General features: G+C 37.6%; 1 non-coding gene across 1 annotated transcript; it reads left to right on the top strand.

The window, feature by feature from the left end:
• Positions 1 to 15,101: 15,101 nt before the first annotated feature.
• On the top strand, positions 15,102 to 15,173 carry TRNAY-GUA (transfer RNA tyrosine (anticodon GUA)). Its single transcript has one exon. It is a non-coding gene; the product is annotated as a tRNA-Tyr (tRNA).
• Positions 15,174 to 19,381: the final 4,208 nt, after the last annotated feature.

Here is a 19,381-nt window from a genome sequence, read left to right as displayed (position 1 = left end):
AAGATAGGTGGAAAGAAAAGCGGAAAGAAATCATGGATCCTGGATATTTTTAATACTTCTTCAAGATTTCTATTTGATCTTTTTTTAAAAAAAAATTTAATTGAGGGAAAACTGCTTTACAATATTGTGTTGTTTTCTGCCTTACAACAACATGAATCAGCTACAGATATATGTTCCTTCCCTCTTGGACATCCTTTTCACCTCCCACCACATCCCACCCCTCTAGGTTGTCATAGAGTCTTGGTTTAATTTCCCTGAGTTATACAGCAAATTCCCACTGGATTTATATTTTGCATATAGTAGTAGATATGTTTCCATGCTACTTTCTCCATTTATTTCCAGATGTTATGGGCTGAAATGTGCCCTCTCCCCGTCAAATTCTCATGCTGAAGCCCTAATAACCAATGTGTCTGTATTTTACTATAAGGCCTTTAATGAGGGAATTACCATTAAATGGTAGCTCAGATGATAGAGAATCTGCAGGAGACCTGGCTTCAATCCCTGGGTTGGGAATATCCCCTGAAAAGGGAATGGCAACCCACTCCAGTATTTTTGCCTAGAGAATTCCACGGACAGACCGTGGAGCTGCAAAGAGTCTGACATGACTGAGTGAAAAAGTTGGCTTAAAGCTCAACATTCAAAAAACTAAAATCATGGCATCTGGTCCCATCATTTCATGGCAAATAGATGGGGAAGCAATGGAAACAGTGATAGACTTTATTTTCTTGGGCTCCAAAATCACTGCAGATTGTGTCTGCAACCATGAAATTAAAGGATACTTGCTCCTTGGAAGAAAAGCTATGACCAACCTAGACAGTATATTAAAAGGCGGAGACATAACTTTTACAACAAAGGCCTGTCTAGTGAAAGCTATGTTTTTGTTTTAATTTTTTTTTCCAGTAACCATGTATAGATGTGAGAGTTGGCTAATAAAGAAGACTGAGTGCCAAAGAAGTAATATTTTTGAATTCTGGTGCTGGAGAAAACTCTTGAGTCCCTTGGACTGCAAAGAGATCAAACTAGTCAATCCTAAATAAAATCAATACTAAATATCCATTGGAAGGACTTATACTGAAGCTGAAGCTCCAATTCTTTGACCACCTGATGCAAAGAGCCAACTCATTAGAAAAGACCCTGTGTCTGGGAAAAATTGAAGGCAGGAAGAGAAAGGGACGGCAGAGGCTGAGATGGTTAGATGGCATCACTGACTCAATGGACATGAATTTGAGCAAGCTCCAAAAGACAGTGAAAGACAGGGAAGCCTGATGTGGTGTATATTCACAAAAGTTGGAACAGGTACAAAGTTTATTTTAGAGACAAAGCAGAACAAGTGGGACAGCACATAGAAAAAGTTTGTTTACTTAGAAGCAAGGCAGCATGCAAGCCCAGAGAGAAAGGGTGTGGGCATCCTCCCTAATGAGGAGCGGTACAGTAAAGAGGCTCCTCCTTTATTTATATAAAGCGGTTCTGGGTCTTTGTCTTCCTTCAGGACAGTTATCTGGCTCCTTTTTGCACACCTGACCTACCCTGGGACCCTCCCCTGGGGTGCCCATGCACCCCTCAGCCAAGATAGATCTCAAAGTGAAGGCTTCTGGGAGAAGCAAGACTCATTATGGCCTGGAATTATCCTCTGACTTTTGACTCAAGGAGCCTTTCTGCCCATGTGTAGTATCTCCCTTATCTTTCACTCAGAAAGGTCTTTACCTCTCTGTGCCCTTACCATGATTATTCCTTTGAGATGTTAACAAGAGACAAAGATTGGTTATCTACCCTGTTTCTGTTGTTATCCATTTCTGAGAGTGAATGGGGGACTGTTTGTAAATTCCTCACCTGAAGCCCACCTATCTCTTATCTCAATAAATGGAAAGAGGAGGCTGGCTGACTGTGAATTTCCAACTTGGATCTCCTCTATCTCCTATTTCATCACCAGATGCTAACACCTTGATCTTGGAATGCCACCCTCCAGAATAATGAGAAAATAAATGTCGTTTAAATCAAACAGACTGCAGCGTTTTGTTATGGAAGTGTTAGCTAACTAGTAGAATGTTGTTCAGTCATTCAGTCATGTCCCACTCTTTTCGACCCCATGGACTGTAGTACACCAGACTTCCTGTCCTTCGCCATCTCCCAGAGTTTGTTCAAATCCATGTCTATTTGAGTCAGTGATGCCATCCAACCATCTCATCGTCTGTTGCTCCCTTCTTCTCTTGCTCTCAACATTTCCCAGCTTCTGGGTCTTTTCCAAGGAAAAGGAAAGGTGGCCAAAGTATTGCAGCTTCAGCTTCATTATCAGTCCTTCCAATGGATATTCAGGATTCATTTCATTTAGGATTGACAAGTTTTAACTCTTTGCAATGAGGGACTCTTGAGTCTTCTCCAACACCGCAGATCAAAAGCATCAATTCTTTGGTACTCATCCTTCTTTGTGGTCCTAGAATAGGTTTTCCGAAAACTCAGTCCCCATCAACTAGTCTATTGAGGATATGTTAAATAGGCTTACAGAAAGCTTAATTATACACATTTTAGATTTCTGATAAGTGAGCTTTATTTTAATTTACTTGTTAAAAGCAGAGAATCCTCCTATAAGAGTAAAACTTTTGTGGCACTTTTTATCAAAAGAAGGTGTAACCAAGAAGGGATAATTTTGAATTTATACTGAACCTGCTTCTGTGACTTTAATCCTTATCTTGCTGCTTTTGTTATTATAAGCATACATAAGGGTCTGCATCAGGGGGAATACTTGACCCCTCCCACCTGTGAAGGACTGTGACATTCTTGAATTCTTTGTGTGGCAAATGTTTACTGGGGCATGGCCAGAAATTCACATTTGAGGAGGCTGGAATCACTGACAGATGTGACATCTTTGTTGATATGATGAGATGGCTGGATGGCATCACCAATGCAACGGACATGAACTTGGGCAAACTTCGGGAGATGGTGAAGGACAGAGAGGCCTGGCATGCTAGAGTTCATGGGATGCAAAAGTAAGACACAACTGGCTGAATGAACAACAGTAATGATGACCCTATATATGAGACAGCAAAAGAGACACAGATATAAAGAACAAACTTTTGGACACTGTGGGAGAAGGCGAGACTGGGATGATTTGAGAGAATACCATTGAAACATGTATATTACCATATGAGAAATAGATGACCAGTCCCAAGTTTGATGCATGAAACAGGGTACTCAAAGCCAGTGCACTGGGACAAACCAGAGGGATGGGATGGGGAAGGAGGAGGGAAGTGGGTTCAGGATAGGGACATGTACACCCATGGCTGATTCAGGTCAATGTATGGGAAAAACCACCACAATATTGTAAAGTAGTTAGTCTCCAATTAAAATAAATAAATTAATTTTAAAAAATGCAAACAACTCACTCATGGCTGCATTTCCCCAACTGTCTCAAAACTTGCTTCCCAATTCATGTTCCATTATTGCTTCATTTTATCATGTATCCCACTGGCAGACTATTATTGTATAATATAATGTTAATAATGCATTTTAATCAAGAAACAACTGTGAATTTTTTCAGTATTTTGGAACAGACATATATTGCTCATCCACATAGTTAATGTATGTGAATGATTCTATTGTTATACTCATATATCTCTCACATTTTTGCTATCATAATCTTCCATCAGCACATTTATACAACTTTTGATGATTCATTAGATTTATTTCTATCTCTTAGCAATGGCTTCAGCCATTTGCAAAACCGAAAGTTTTATTTTCCCTTCCTCACAATCTATGGTGAAATGTCACATCTCATGTACAGTCAATTTTGAAAATTCTAGTTCATTTTGGAAACTACTTTTTCCATTCCCAAATAATATTTAGAATTTGTACACATAGTTAACGGTGTAACTATATTCAGACACATAGTTTTGCATATATGCTAATAGGCATAAGCATAGTAATGCTGCTAATAATGCGTCAATGTATATGAAATACATAAAGCAGAAATAAAATTTTTCTTGCTCATTGTTAGAAATGTTGAATATATATTATATATATAATTTATATATATTATAAATGTGTATAAATACTGCATATTTAATTTATGTATTTTATATATATAGACATTATTGTCATTAAATGTGACTATTTAAATATGGTATCTTATACAATATATGTACTATAGTAGTAGTAGTAATAATTTAGTCACTAAGTTATGTCCAACTCTTACAACCCCAAAGACAGTAGCCTGCCAGGCTCCTCTGTCCATGGGATTCTCCAGGCAAGAATACTGGAGTGGGTAGCATTTCCTCCTCCAGGGATATGCATTATGTATTATACAAAATCTGTTTTCAGGAGATAAAACCAAAAAATCACATTTAGTTCTCAAATATACAATATAAAGTGCTGGAAAGGTCACAATACATTCCGAGATCAAACATAAAATTGTTGATTTTTTCTTTGCACTTTCTTGTGTATCTTATCAGTTTCTTATTAGTGTGCTGCTGCTGCTAAGTCGCTTCAGTCATGTCCGACTCTGTGCGACCCCATAGACGGCAGCCCACCAGGTTCCCCCATCCCTGGGATTCTCCAAGCAAGATGGAAAATGCCATATATTTTGTTATATTATTTTAAATTGCTTAACAACATAGCACCACATCAACTATTTATCTATCTGTGTGTCTAGCTACTTATTTAATGTTCATTTCTGATATCCTTGTACTGACTATGATCTTTCACGTTTGTATTCCCTTGACTTTTGGCCAAGGGGCTAACATTTCTGTGTCAAATTTCTGCTGGTTTGGCCTTCCTTGGTGGCTCAGTGGTATAGAAAGTGAAAGTGAAAGTGAAAGTGAAGTCGCTCTGTCCTGTCCAACTCTTTGCGACCCCATGGACTGTAGCCTACCAGGCTCCTCCGTCCATGGGATTTTCCAGGCAAGAATACTGGAGTGGGTTGCCATTTCCACTGTTATAGAATCTACCTGCAATACAAGAGACTTAGGTTCAGTCCCTGAGTCTGGAAGATTCCTTGGAGAAGGAAATCACAGCCCATTCAAGCATCCTTATCTGAGGAATCCCATGGACAGAGAAGCCTGGTAGTCTACAGTCTCTGGGGTCACAAAGAGTCTGATATGACTTATATATTAAAAACAATACACAAAAATTAGAGCAGTGATAATCCATAGCCCTTGCTGGGTTTGCTTTGTACAATCAGATTTTTTTAAGAGAGTCAATGGAAGTTTTTTAGGCAAATATAGTTTAGAATGTAGCATATATTCAATGCATCCTTCAAATTGTCCTTGCAAGTAATTTCAACACTGAAAGATAATAGACAAGTTTAAGGAGACAAAAACATAAAAAAGAAAATAAGTCAATTGGGTAACAAAAGCAACACTCAAGACTCTATGCCAAATTTCTTCCCTAAATTCCAGGTTCATATAGTCTACTCAAAATCCACCTAGATATTAAAAACAAAACAAAATCAAAGCTTCTTAGATACTATTTTCACCAAACCCATTTCTTGAATAGTTTCCATTTCTCAATAGGGAACAGTTGCATCTTTCTCATTGCTCAGACCAGAATACCTGGGCATACAGTTGGCTTCAATATCTCACATGCAATTTGTTTAAAATAAGCCCCCATTTACCATACTTTCAAAATATGTCCAAAATTTGAACACTAGTCCATTCCCACTGTTCCTAACCTAGTGCAAGTCTTAGTCATCTTTCACCAGGATTATTTTAATATCAACCCATCATGATCCTTCCACCCCTGCTGATCATCCTGCCCACTAATCAACCTAAACACAGTGGCCAGAGTAATACTCTTAAAAAGTAAGTTACTTTCATGCATCTCTAATAAATGCAGACCATAATTCACTCACATATATACCAGTTGACTTTAAAGTTTACAAGGAAAAATAAACATGAAATAATATAAAAATCTAGAAATTGAGTGATGAAGTTATCCTACATTCATCTGATATGACTGAAGCGACTTAGCAGCAGCAGCAGCAGCATCTGATAACAAAACCTACTAAAAACTTTTCTAGTGACTACAAACTCAAGGGACAGTACAAACAGTCCATAAATACACCCAAATATAGAGAGCATTTTTCATATATAAGTAAGGTGGGATCTAAAGTGAGTGAAAGTCACTCAGTCGTATTCGACTCTTTGGGACCCCATGGACTGCAACACGCTAGGCTTCCCTGTCCATCACCAACTCTCGGAACTTACTCAAACTCAAGTCCATAGAGTCAGTGTTGCCATCCAACCATCTCATCCTCTGTCATCTCCTTCTCCTCCCACCTTCAATCTTACCCAGCATCAGGGTCCTTTCAAATGAGTCAGTTCTTCACATCAGGTGGCCAAAGTATTGTAGTTTCAGCTTCAGCATCAATCTTTCAATGAATATTCAGGACTGATTTCCTTTAGGATTGACAGGTTGTTTCTCTTTGCTGTCCAAGAGATTCTCAAAAGTCTTCTTCAACACCATAGTTCAAAAGCATCAATTCTTCAGTGCTCAGCTTTCTTTATAGTCTAACTCTCACATCCATACATGACTCATGGAAAAACTTTGACTAGACGGACCTTTGTTGGCAAAGTAATGTCTCTGGTATTAACTATCTGGTGATGTTCATGTGTAGAGTCTTCTCTCATTTGCTGGAAGAGGGTGTTTGCTATGATCAGTGAGTTCTTTTGACAAAACTGTTAGCCTTTGCTCTGCTTCATTTTGTACTCCAAGGCCAAATTTGCTTGTTACTCCAGGTATCTTTTGACTTCCTGCTTCTGCATCCCAGTCCCCTATAATGAAAAGGATATCTTTATTGGGCATTCATTCTAGAAGGTCTTTTAGGTCTTCATAGAACCATTCAGTTTCAGGTTCTTCAGTATCACTGGTTGAGACATAGACTTGAGTTATTGTGATATCGAATGGTTTGCATTGGAAATGAACAGGATCATTCTGTTGTTTTTGAGATGGCATCCAAGAACTGCATTTCAGACTCTTTTTATTAACTATGAGAGCTACTCCATTTCTTCTAAGGGATTCCTGCCCACAATATCTGAGTTAAATTCACCCATTTCAGTCCATTTTAGTTCACTGATTCCTAAATTGTCGATGTTCACTCTTGTCATCTCCTGTTTGACCACTTCCAATTTACCTTGATTCATGGACCTAACTTTCCAGATTCCTACGCAATATTGTTTTTTACAGCATCAGAGTTTACTTCCATCACAGTCACATCCACAACTGGGTGGTTTTTTGTTTGTTTGTTTGTTTGTTTTGGCTCTGTCTCTTCATTCTTTCTGGAGTTATTTCTCCACTTTTCTCCAGTAGCATATTGGGCACCTACTAACCTGGGGAGTTCATCTTGCAGTATCACATATTTTGGCTTTTCATTTTTTCTTCTTTTCAAGTTAAAGATGTCCTAAAAGAAGTGATATGTCTTCCTTGGTGGCTTAGCCACAAAGAATCCACCTGCCAATGTAGGAGATATGGTTCTAAACCATCTGTCAGGAAGATCTCCTGTAGTAGGAAGTGGCACCCCTCTCCAGTATTTTTGCCTTGGAAATCCCATAGACTGAGGAGCCTGGCAGGCTACAGTTCAAAGGGTTGCAAAGAGTCAGACATGAGTGAATGGCTAAGCAACCACAACAAAAGAGGTAGGGAATACAGAGGGTGATGAGGCTCAGAAAATGAATAATGTGATACACACACACACACACACACACACACACACGTCTATCTTAAAGACAGATGACGTCCTTTGAAGATACAGGTAGCATCACTGTAAAGGATAAATTGTAAGACCATGAGAGACCATTTAAAATCTGTTTGCATTCAGATCAAGGTGACCTGGAGTAGGATGGTGGCAATGAAGATGCAGAGAGGTGGATAGATTCCAAGTAACAGGAAGTAAATGATTAGATTTGGGGGGATATACAAGGAATAAGGATCAAGCTCATTACTGATCAAGCTCATTATCAGGCTCAATAAGGACTGAGCTCATTATTTCTTTCTTGAGAGACTGGGTGAATGTGGTTTGCTATTAACTAATATAGAAACAATGGATGAAGAAAAACTGTAGAAAGAAAGGTAAATGATGAGTTCTGTCTTAGGGAGGAATTCAGTCAATGGCTAGCACAGACAGTACTCATAGAGAGATCTGAACAAGAGATATATATCTGTCATCAGCACCATGGTATTCTGTTTCAACATCAGTTGGTTGTAGTTCAATATAATTCTGACACTGAACATCTAAAGTTACATCAGATTCCAAATATTGAAGGATATGATCCCACGAAAGGATTAATTTAAATTTTGATTTATTGAAGATCAGACAAATAAGAACTAAAATAGTTATATGAGGATGAAACAACCCTATTCCAAGCCCTAACAAATAAAAAGATTATGTGGGTATCCTTTAATTTTTCAGTCGGTCTCTTGGACTTGAATACAAAAGCATAAATATAATTCATTATCTGCACTGAATAAGTGCTTTGTTCTTTTTGATACAAGACCCTTATTTTCTTTGTTCTACTTTACTTGTGGTTTTCCCACAAAACATGGCTTTCATTTTCAGAAGCAGCTCAATTATCTGCACTTGGAAAAGTATTCTCAAATCTGTAATCCTATGTCAGTAGAAAATTCTCCATGGGCATTTTGAACTTGTGCATTTTTTGTGAACCGACACAATGACAACTTCTCTTTTGGGAGAAATCCGAATCAGTCTCCTCAGTATTGGCATTCCTATAACAAAACCAACCCAGTCTGTCCATATCATCTGTTTATCTTCACATCACCCCATGGGATTGGAGCATGGGAACTGGCACAAGAAAATACTGGTACTTTTGGTACTTCAATTGCCATGAGTAATAGACTAAGCGTATCATGTCTCCTGCCAGCATCCATGAATGAGAGACAGACTAACATGTTAGCTTGTAAGGAAATAAAAATCAGATCTGTTGACTTAAAAAAATATTCACAACCTAAAGTTTTAGAATTATGTTTTATTCAATGAGCATTTTTATGACTTCAAGCCCAGGAGACATCATCATAAGCAGCCCTGGGAGAAATGCTTTGAGAAGACAAGAGGAGGAGCCAGATTATACAGAAGTTTTGCAACAAATGGCAGGTAGACTGAACATCAAAACATTATTGTTAATTAAAGAAAATCATATATTGCAAATTAAGGAATTTAGCACTTATCCTACATATGGGGAATCCCAGGCACGGGGGAGCCTGGTGGGCTGCTGTCTCTGGGGTCACACAGTGTTGGACATGACTGAAGTGACTTAGCAGCAGCTACATATGGGAAGATGCAAGAGTCTGGGCTCACTGAAATCTTTCATAGGACCTCACCTATCTGGAGACCAGTATCCTGTGTTTTTCATATCCTAAACTCCCTTTCCTCAGGGCTCCCTGTAGGAAGTAGCTGCAGTCTGATCGCTGCTCAGTTCAGTTAAGTTGGTCAGTCATGTCCAACTCTTTGTGACCCCATGGACTGCAGCACTCCAGGCTTCCCCGTCAATAATCAACTTCCCACGTTTGCTCAATCTCATGTCCATCTAGTCGGTGATACCATCCAAACATCTCATCCTCTGTTATCCCCTTCTCTGCCTGCCTTCAGTTTTTCCCAGAATTAGGGTCTTTTTCAGTGAGTCAGTTCTTCCCATCAGGTGGAAAAAAATATTGGAGTTTCTGCTTCAGCATCAGTCCTTCCAATTAGTATTCAGGACTAATTTCTTTAAGGTTGACTGATTTGATTTCCTTGCTGTCCAAGTGACCCTCAAGAGTCTTCTCCAACACCACAGTTCAAAAGCATCAATTCTTCAGTGCTCACCTTTCATTATAGTCCAACTCGCCATCCATGCATGACTACTGTAAAGGCATAGCTTTGACTAGATGGACCTTTGTTGCAAAATAATGTCTCTGTTTTCTAATATGTTGTTAGGTTAGTCATAGCTTTTCTTCCAAGAAGCAAGCATCTTTTAATTTCACGGTTACAGTCACCATCTGTAGTGGTTTTGGAGTCCAAAAATATAAAGTCTGTCACTGTTTCCATTGTTTCCCCATCTATTTGCCATGGAGTGAAGGGGCTGAATTCCTTGATCTTAGTTTTCTGAATGTTGAGTTTTAAGTCAGTTTTTTCACTCTTCTTTTTCACTTTCATCAAGAGGCTCTTTAGTTCTTCTTCACTTTCTGACATAAGGGTGGTATCATCTGCGTATCTGAGGTTATTGATATCTTTCACAGCAATCTTGATTCCAACTTGTGCTTCATCCAGTTGGGCATTTCTCAAGATGTACTCTGCATATAAGTTAAATAAGCAGGGTGACAATATACAACCTTTATGTACTCCCTTTCCGATTTAGAACCAGTCTTTTGTTCCATGCCCAGTTCTAATTGTTGCTTCTTGACCTGCATACAGATTTCTCAGGAGGCAGGTAAGGTGGTCTGGTATTTCCATATCTTTAGGAAATTTCCAGTTTTTTGTGATCTACACAGTCAAAGGCTTTGGCATAATCAATAAGGATAAGTAGATGTTTTTTCTGGAATTCTCTTGGCTTTTCTATGATCCAGTGGATTTTGGCAATTTGATCTCTAATTCCTCTGCCTTTCCTAAATCCACCTTGAACACCTGGAAGTTCATGGTTCATGTACTATTGAAGCCTGGCTTGGAGGATTTTGAGAATTACTTTGCTAGCCTGCGAGGTGAGTGCAATTGTGTGGTAGTTTGAACATTCTTTGGCATTGCCTTTCTTTGGGATTGGAATGAAAACTGACCTTTTCCAGTCCTGTGGCCACTGCTGAGTTTTCCAGATTTGCTGACATCTTGAGTGCAGCAGTTTCATAACATCTTTTAGGATTTGAAGTAACTCAACTAGAACTCTATCACCTTTGTTAGCTTTGTTCACAGTGACGTTTCCTAAGGCCCACTTGACTTCACATTCCAGGATATCTGGCTCTAGGTGAGTATTCACAACACTGTGATTATATGGGTCATGATGCCTGCTAGATTTCAGGTATTTTTCTCCTTCCTGAGAGCTCTTAGGGCTCACCAGCTCACAAGGAAGGCTGTTTCTCTGATGACTGTGACATTTTTGTTCACTGCTATGGCAGGAAATATTCTGTTTCTCAGACCTCACACAGTTCTCCATTAATCTGAAAATCTGAAAGCAATCTATCATTTGTATAAATATATATATATATATATATACACATATATGAATAGTAGAATTCCTAGTATGCAATAGACAAAATAGGATGTGAATTTATCTTGCAATGATATCTGGACTAGACAACTTGGGTTAAAATATAAAAATGGGGCTCCAAGAGGTAATCTTTTTTTAATATAAATTTATTATTTTAGTTGGAACCTAATTACTTTACAATATTGTATTGGTTTTGCCATACATCAACATGAATCCACTGTCTTAAAAGATAAAAACATTATTCCAAATGTAATATTAACTAAAGAGAAAATTATATAAATTCAGTGATCCAAAAGTTACAGGTAGTTATTTTTTAGAACATATGCTATTAATTAGGAATGTAATTCTGATACTATCTATCTTAAATTAGGGTAGTGTTGCAGCTGTAAAAACACTTTAATGTAGTGGAGGGTAGAGACTGGGATGGGGATCTGCCAATGTTCCTAATTTCCTAGTGTATGCAAGCACTTCAGTATACACCTGCTCTATTGTAGCATGTGCAGCATGGATACATATGTATTCTCCTGAGATTCAGGGCATTTGAGTTGATCCTGTGATCTTCAAGCTTTAGAAACAGGTGTGCACTGGGTGCTTTTTGGAAATGTTTAGGAGAAATAAACTATTACAACATGCACAATATGTATCCCAGAAGTTTTTTAAGCAGCACTAAACAAGAGCTGTTTGAGTTGAGGAATTCACAAAAAGGACAAGGGCTAATTTATCACTAGCATGCCAGAACATGGCTTGGTAAGATGGTCAGGTACATTCTGGCTCAAATATTTCATTTTTCTAATGGTATTCTCTTCAGTAGCCTTTGAGATGTATTCCTTATCTACACAGTGACTTGATTTATGACTTACAGAGATACTGTGTATGGTGGTAGGTTGAGTTTTTGATGTGTTGTATGTTTGTAGAGCGGAGATAACTGTTACATTCATCTAAATTGCCACTTCAGTATTTTGATTGTGAGAAAATCAGTGTCCATTATCAGACAGTTATCAGGCAATATGTCTCAGGAAAACAGCCTGCATATAAGCAATATGAAACATATATGAGACATAGTCATGTGTTGTGTGTGTGTGTGTGTGTGTGTACACATGTGCACACATGTGGGAATTTAAATGTCAAACACTTGTTGTTGCTCACAATGCTAGTAGGAGGTTGAGTCTGCCTTCTGATGGTGCCTGAGTTTTCAGGCCACTAGTATGACTTGCTGTGGTCCAGGTAATTTATTGTCATCTATTAAGCTCTACTCTGTTTCTCACATGTGTCTCATGAGAAGAAATTCAACCTAAATTGGATGTGCACAGAGATCTTGAACCTAGACCCAGAAATCAGTTCCACTACATGCTCTTGGTCAAAGCAAGTCATAGGCCAGCTCAGATTTTAAAAATCCCAGCTCTAAATGGGTTTCCATGATGACTCAGTAGGTAAAGACTCTTTCTGCAGTGCAGGAGACAAGAGACATGGAGTTCAATCCCTTGGTCAGGAAGATATCCTGGAGAAAGGCCTGGCAATCTACTCCAGTATTATTGCCTGAAAAAGGTTACCTTCCTGACTCAGGGATCGAACTCCAGGTCTTAAAGTCACACTAGAAGAATTGATGCTTTTGAACTGTGGTGTTGGAGAAGACTCTTGAGAGTCCCTTGGACGGCAAGGAGATCCAACCAGTCCATTCTGAAGGAGATCAGCCCTGGGATTTCTTTGGAAGGAATGATGCTAAAGCTGAAGCTCCAGTACTTTGGCTACCTCATGCGAAGAGTCAACTCATTGGAAAAGACTCTGATGCTGGCAAGGATTGGGGGCAGTAGGAGAAAGGGACGACTGAGGATGAGATGGCTGGATGGCATCACGACTCGATGGACAGGAGTCTGAGTGAACTCCGGGAGATGGTGATGAACAGGGAAGCCTGGCATGCTGCGATTCATGGGGTCGCAAAGAGTCGGACATGACTGAGCGACTGAACTGAACTGAAGTGGCCTGACAAGCTCATCCTAAATTAACTGACAGCAGCTGGCTCATGCACAGCTCTAAATAGCATTTCCTTAAAAAGGACTGCTCCACACTTACTATATGATCATTTTGGCATTCTCCAATCAATACATGTAACTATCAGAAGAAGCTTGAATGATTATTTACACTTCTATGTTTTATTTATATGTCTCTATCTTCCTAGAGGAGAATCAATAGCATTAATCTTTGTACTCTAGCAAATGAAATATTTCAAATCTATGGTTGAAAATAGATCAGGTGGAATAAATAAAACACAGCTAATTTTATCATTTTTATGAACATATGTGAAAGCATACAAAATGAAACAATATGCATCTGAATGTAACAGTTCTCATTTATTATTAACAGAAATATTTTAAAAGTCATTAAATATTAAATATTCTTTCAATTAGCAAATCATTCACTGTAATATATATCGCCAAAGTTTCTGTTTTTAAAACATACCCAGGCTTTAGGAAATAAAGCCAAATTTGTTAACTGTTAGTTTTATTCTAATGCCTGTGCTTTATCCTACCATGGAAGATGAAATAAATTATTCAATTTAAATGCAGGAATATATTAATAAATTCTGATCACTTCTATTCTGTGAATCATCTCTTTTGCATTGTAAAAAAAAATTAAAGTCTCTCCCAACTCTGAATAATTTATATACCTTCCTCAGTGCTAGCAGCAGCATAATGAATGCACTATATTTCTGGCAAGTTGAAGATTCTGTTCACAAAGTGTGGTACACTTTTTTTAATGGAGTTCCACTTGCTTTTAAGTTATCTACCTACTAATTGTCATCTAGTCTGTCATTCAAGCAGTGTAAAGTTTTATCTTTTTTTTTTTTTTCCTTCAAATTTCTGACTGGCCTACATGTTCTAGCAAGCATGCTGAGTTACTTCCGTCATATCCAACCTTTTGTGAGCCTTTGGACTGTGGCCCACCAGGTTCCTCTGTCCTTGGAACTCAAGGAAAACTCCAAGCAAGAACACTGGAGTGGATGGTTGTGCTCTCCGCCAGGGAATGTTCCTGATCCAGTTATGGAACTCCATGTCTTAAGTCCCCTGCATTGGCAGGTGGCTTCTTTACCTTTAGGGCCACCTGGGAAGCCTGTATGTACTAGATTCTCTATCAAGATTAACCAGGCAAAAATAAAACTTAACTTTCTAAAAAATTCCTCTAAATCAAAACACTACTGTTTAATACTAAGTGTTCTGGAAGTGGACTCCTAGATTTTTATTCTGGTTCTGCTTTTAATAGCTGTATGAACTTGGGCAAGTTGCGTTTTTCCTCTAAGATACGGCTTCATGATTGCAATAGTAAAGATTGTTAACATTATAGGTTTGATACAGGGATGAAATGATGCAAAGATCATAAATTGATTAGAACAGTGCTTAGTACTTGGAAATTCAGCTATAAATGTAGTTATTATTAGTAAATAGAATGTATATTTTCACCAGTGCCAAAGTAAATGTTAGTACTTTACTAATATCAGAATGCATGTTGATTAGAATATTATTTTATATGATTGATAGTTTTAAAGCAGAAAAAAAAATTATTTTATTTGATTACAGTACACAATGAAGCAATGAAAAAAGTATCACTTGCTTTGTGTTTCCCACATCCAACACAGATATAACTGAGCCAAGTGTATACTTTTACTTTATTTCCTAACGAATTCAACCTGAAAAAGCAAAACTCATGTTCAGTGTAACTAAATGTTATTAATAACACTCAAGGAACTAAAAGTGGGAAAAACTTATACAGGCATACACATAGGAGTACTGGGTTATTTTCATTAGCTGAACTACAGTGTAAAACCAAGTGTAAAACTGCTGAGAAGGCAGAATTTGGTTTTGATGGGAGCGTGGAGAAAACCAAGCAAAGGTGTTATCTGGTTGTTTGGGTAGAGGTCTTCCTTGGGCTTCCCTGGTGGCTCAGATGGTAAAGAATCTGCCTGTAAAGCAGAAGATCCAGGTTCAATCCCTGGGTTGGGAAGTTTCCCTGGAGAAGAAAATGGCTACCCACTCCAGTATTCTTGCCTGGGGAATTCTATAAACAGAGGAGCCTAGCATGCTGCCGAATGGGATCACAAAGAATGGGTAGCCTTTGTCGGGTCACATGGGGCCACGTGGGGTTGCAAAGAGTTGGATACAACTGAGCAACTTTCACTAGCACTAGCACTTCCCTGAAAAATGACCAGTTCCCCATCTAAGTAGCCCGTTGGCATTAGTTTGGCTATTAAAAATACACCAAGTTCCAAAGAAAGAAATTACCAGAGCAGAGAATGCAGAAAACAAATAGCTTTTATTTATTTATTTTTTCCTCAGAGGGAGGCCAGCCACTGCAACAGGGGGCTAAAGCCACAGTGTGCAGGGAAATGAAGCTCTAAATCAAGGACTGCAGCAGTGTAGGTTAGCAAACTGCAACTGATATGCAGGTACGAGGAAAAGCTAAGAGTGATGGAAAGAACCTCTACAGCAAGACTTCAACAGCAATCTTGTAGGAGGAGAAATCAATGATAAATGAGAGAAAAAATGTTAATATTTACATTATGATGAAGAAGAACTAAACATTTATTGATTACATTGGTAATATGAGCACTGGTTTACTAAAAAGAAGGAAGTTGGTATCAACATTGAAACATAATTATATGAAGAGGTCATTCTGGGAATTAAGTCACATTAACCTACAAAATCATCTGAAAACTATGTAGGTTGCTTAAAAAGATGACATGAATCAATTAATGACTCTATAGCTAAATATATAATATTTATACACATAAGGATATAAATGACTCCCCAGTGTTAAGGATACATACTTGGAAATGTGTGTCATTGAAGCAATTCCAAAAGATTTCTTTAAATCTTGTATGATATCTTATGTATAATTACTTTGCATATTTCTTATATTTACTGTCATTATTACCAAAATATCATTCCTTTGATAATTCATTCAATGTATATAGATTGACAAAATCAGTGTCTGGTTTTTATTATTAAATAAAATTTGAATAATACCTGTCTTTCTATCTAGCTGTTTTGGTAAATGGCCTCATAACAGAACTAGTAATAAGAAAAGGGCTTAGCCAGTCTAACTTGCTGATAGTGACAATTTCCAAATATATTTTTGTGGATTTGGAAATTATTTTGAAATCATTACAGTGATGTATTTAATACCCTGGCTTGACTAATTTGAGACTAAAGAGTATTTTAAAACAAATTGATGCAAATTAAAACAAAAGGGAAGATACTTTTCAAATGCCAATTTATTAGCCACTATCAATAATGTGGAAATATTTTAATATGCATCACTTCTTTTTTCTCTTTATTCCTACATAGATTAAATTAGGTCACATTTAATATTGCTCTTTTGTCTAATAAATATGTAAATGTCATGTATTTATCAACAACTGTAATTCAGAAGTATCAGTATATCAGAATCTGATATTAGACTCATTTCAAAAACTTACATTAGATAAGATTTGACAGCTAATTAAGACCCAGGTGTCTTGAGAATGCTTGTTTATAGAACCCAGTGTTTCAAGCTGATGTGTTTGCATTCATCCTTCTACTGCTACTTAACTACTTCCTCAGTGTTGATGGAGCATAATTAATACATCATTGCTCTGAGGGCTGACATGGACTATTTCCTGTGTCAGGTAAATACTTAGGCATTCATTCTACTGAAATTTTAGGTTTTGATTCATTACTGAAACTTATCTTCCTTGGTTAAAAAGGAACACATTTAATAATTTTATTCTTAGGACAAAATCATTTGTAAGATTTTTTTTTGCTTTATAAACCATTTTCATATTTTAATTTTTGTATATATACATATACATATATTTTAAATTTCTCACCTCGACCAAGATTTCTTTTTAACCTGTTATTATAATTACTATATTATACAATTGTTCCAAGTCAAGTAATTACTAAGGAATTGAGATAAAAATAATTTTAATAATAGTTTCCTGATACCCACTGGAGTTTCAGCTTTAGCGTCATTCCTTCTAAAGAACACCCAAGACTGATCTCCTTTAGAATGGACTGGTTGGATCTCCTTGCAGTCCAAGGGACTCTCAAGAGTCTTCTCCAACACCACAATTCAAAAGCATCAATTCTAGGTTCAATGCAGGATACAGGATGCTTGGGGCTGGTGCACTGGGATGACCCAGAGATACGGTATGGGGAGGGAGGTGGGAGAGGGGTTCAGTGTTGGGAACATGTGTACACCCATGGCGGATTCATGTTGATGTATGGCAAAACCAATACAACATTGTAAAGTAAAATAATAATAATAATAATAATAATAATAATAATAAATAAAATATGAAAAAAAATCATCAATTTTTCGGCGCTCAGCTTTCTTCACAGTCCAACTCTCACATCCATACATGACCACTGGAAAAACATAGCCTTGACTAGACAGATCTTTGTTGGCAAAAGTAAAGTCTCTGCTTTGAATATGCTATCTAAGTTGATCATAACTCTCCTTCCAAGGAGTAAGAGCCTTTGAATTTCATGGCTGCAATCACCATCTGCAGTGATTTTGGAGCCCCCAAAAATAAAGTCTGACACTGTTTTCACTGTTTCCCCATCTATTTCCCATGAAGTGATGGGACCAGATACCGTGATCTTCGTTTTCTGAATGTTGAACTTTAAGCCAACTTTTTCATTCTGCACTTTCACTTTCATCAAGAGGCTTTTTAGTTCCTCTTCACTTTCTGCCATAAGGGTGGTGTCATCTGCATATCTGAGGTTACTGATATTTCTCCCAGCAATCTTGTTTTCAGCTTGTGCTTCTTTCAGCCCAGCATTTCTCATTATGTCCTCTGCATATAAGTTAAATAAGCAGGGTGACAATATACAGCCTTGACATACTTCTTTTCCTATTTGGGACCAGTCTGTTGTTCCATGTCCAGTTCTAGCTGTTGCTTTCTGACCTGCATATAGGTTTCTCAAGAGGCAGGTCAGGTGGTCTGATATTCCCATCTCTTCCAGAATTTTCCTCAGTTTATTGTGATCCACACAGTCAAAGGCTTTGGCATAGTCAATAAAGCAGAAATAGATGTTATTTGCTGGAACTCTTGTTTTTTCGATGATCCAGTGGATGTTGGCAATTTGATCTCTGGTTCCTCTGCCTTTTCTAAAACTCTGATGCTGGGAGAGATTGGGGGCAGGAGGAGAAGGGGATGACGGAGGACGAGATGGCTGGATGGCATCACCGTCTCGATGGACATGAGTTTTCGTGAACTCCGGGAGTTGGTGATGGACAGGGAGGCCTAGCAAGCTATGATTCATGGGGTCACAAAGAGTCGGACACGACTAAGTGATTGAACTGAACTGATAACCACCATCATTTCTGAGTTCTGTTCAGTTTTCTAAACAATTTATCTGACATATAAAAGGCAATAGAGTATCTTGAATAACTTGTACTTTTATGTTGACAATTGAAGTGATATATTGTGCTTTCTCTCCAAATTCGGTCTACAAATATGCTTGTCTAGATAGATGTTTCTTCTTCTTCAAGATGAATTTATTGATATTTTTTCAAAATCCCGTTCCTTTCAGTATCCACTGGGAACTTGCTCCATTCATTATCCTAAGTGTTTCATGTTTCTTCATTTGTCTCATTTCTATTGGCTACCTCATAGCATCTCATCCACACCGTTTCTGCTATTACAAAGATAAATAAATAACAAGCACCATTCATTTTGGCTTTGATCCTCTCTAAATCTTATGGCACATGTTTCCTTCCTTCCATAGAAAGTTTCTAGAAAGGATAGCTTATATTTGTTGTTTCTACTTCATCATCCTAATTCTTTTCCAAAACTATATTTTTCCCCCTTCTATTTCTATTTTATATGAACTGATCTTTTTAAAATTATTAATGGCCATGTCATTTCTAAATAAATGACATTTTTTTCAGTTTTCACACTTTGGCTCATTAATATACGTTAGTCTCTTAGTTAACATTCCCAGACTATAGATGCATTCTCAAGAGGGGTGATAACTTTCCCAAGAGAGCAATAAGTTGGCTCTCAGTGTGAGGGTATTGTGAAAAACACTTATGGTCTTTTAAAAATAAATCATATGTATGAAAACAGTACATTAACACATTTATAGTACATATGTGATATGAAAATTTGTTAAAGTTATTAGTGAAAATATTTGTCTAAAAGCCTTTTTAGGACTTCCCTCTTT

Source organism: Ovis canadensis, chromosome 16 (assembly GCF_042477335.2).
Source record: "Ovis canadensis isolate MfBH-ARS-UI-01 breed Bighorn chromosome 16, ARS-UI_OviCan_v2, whole genome shotgun sequence".
Classification (NCBI taxonomy): domain Eukaryota; kingdom Metazoa; phylum Chordata; class Mammalia; order Artiodactyla; family Bovidae; genus Ovis; species Ovis canadensis.
This window is presented reverse-complemented; position numbering and strand designations above follow the sequence as displayed.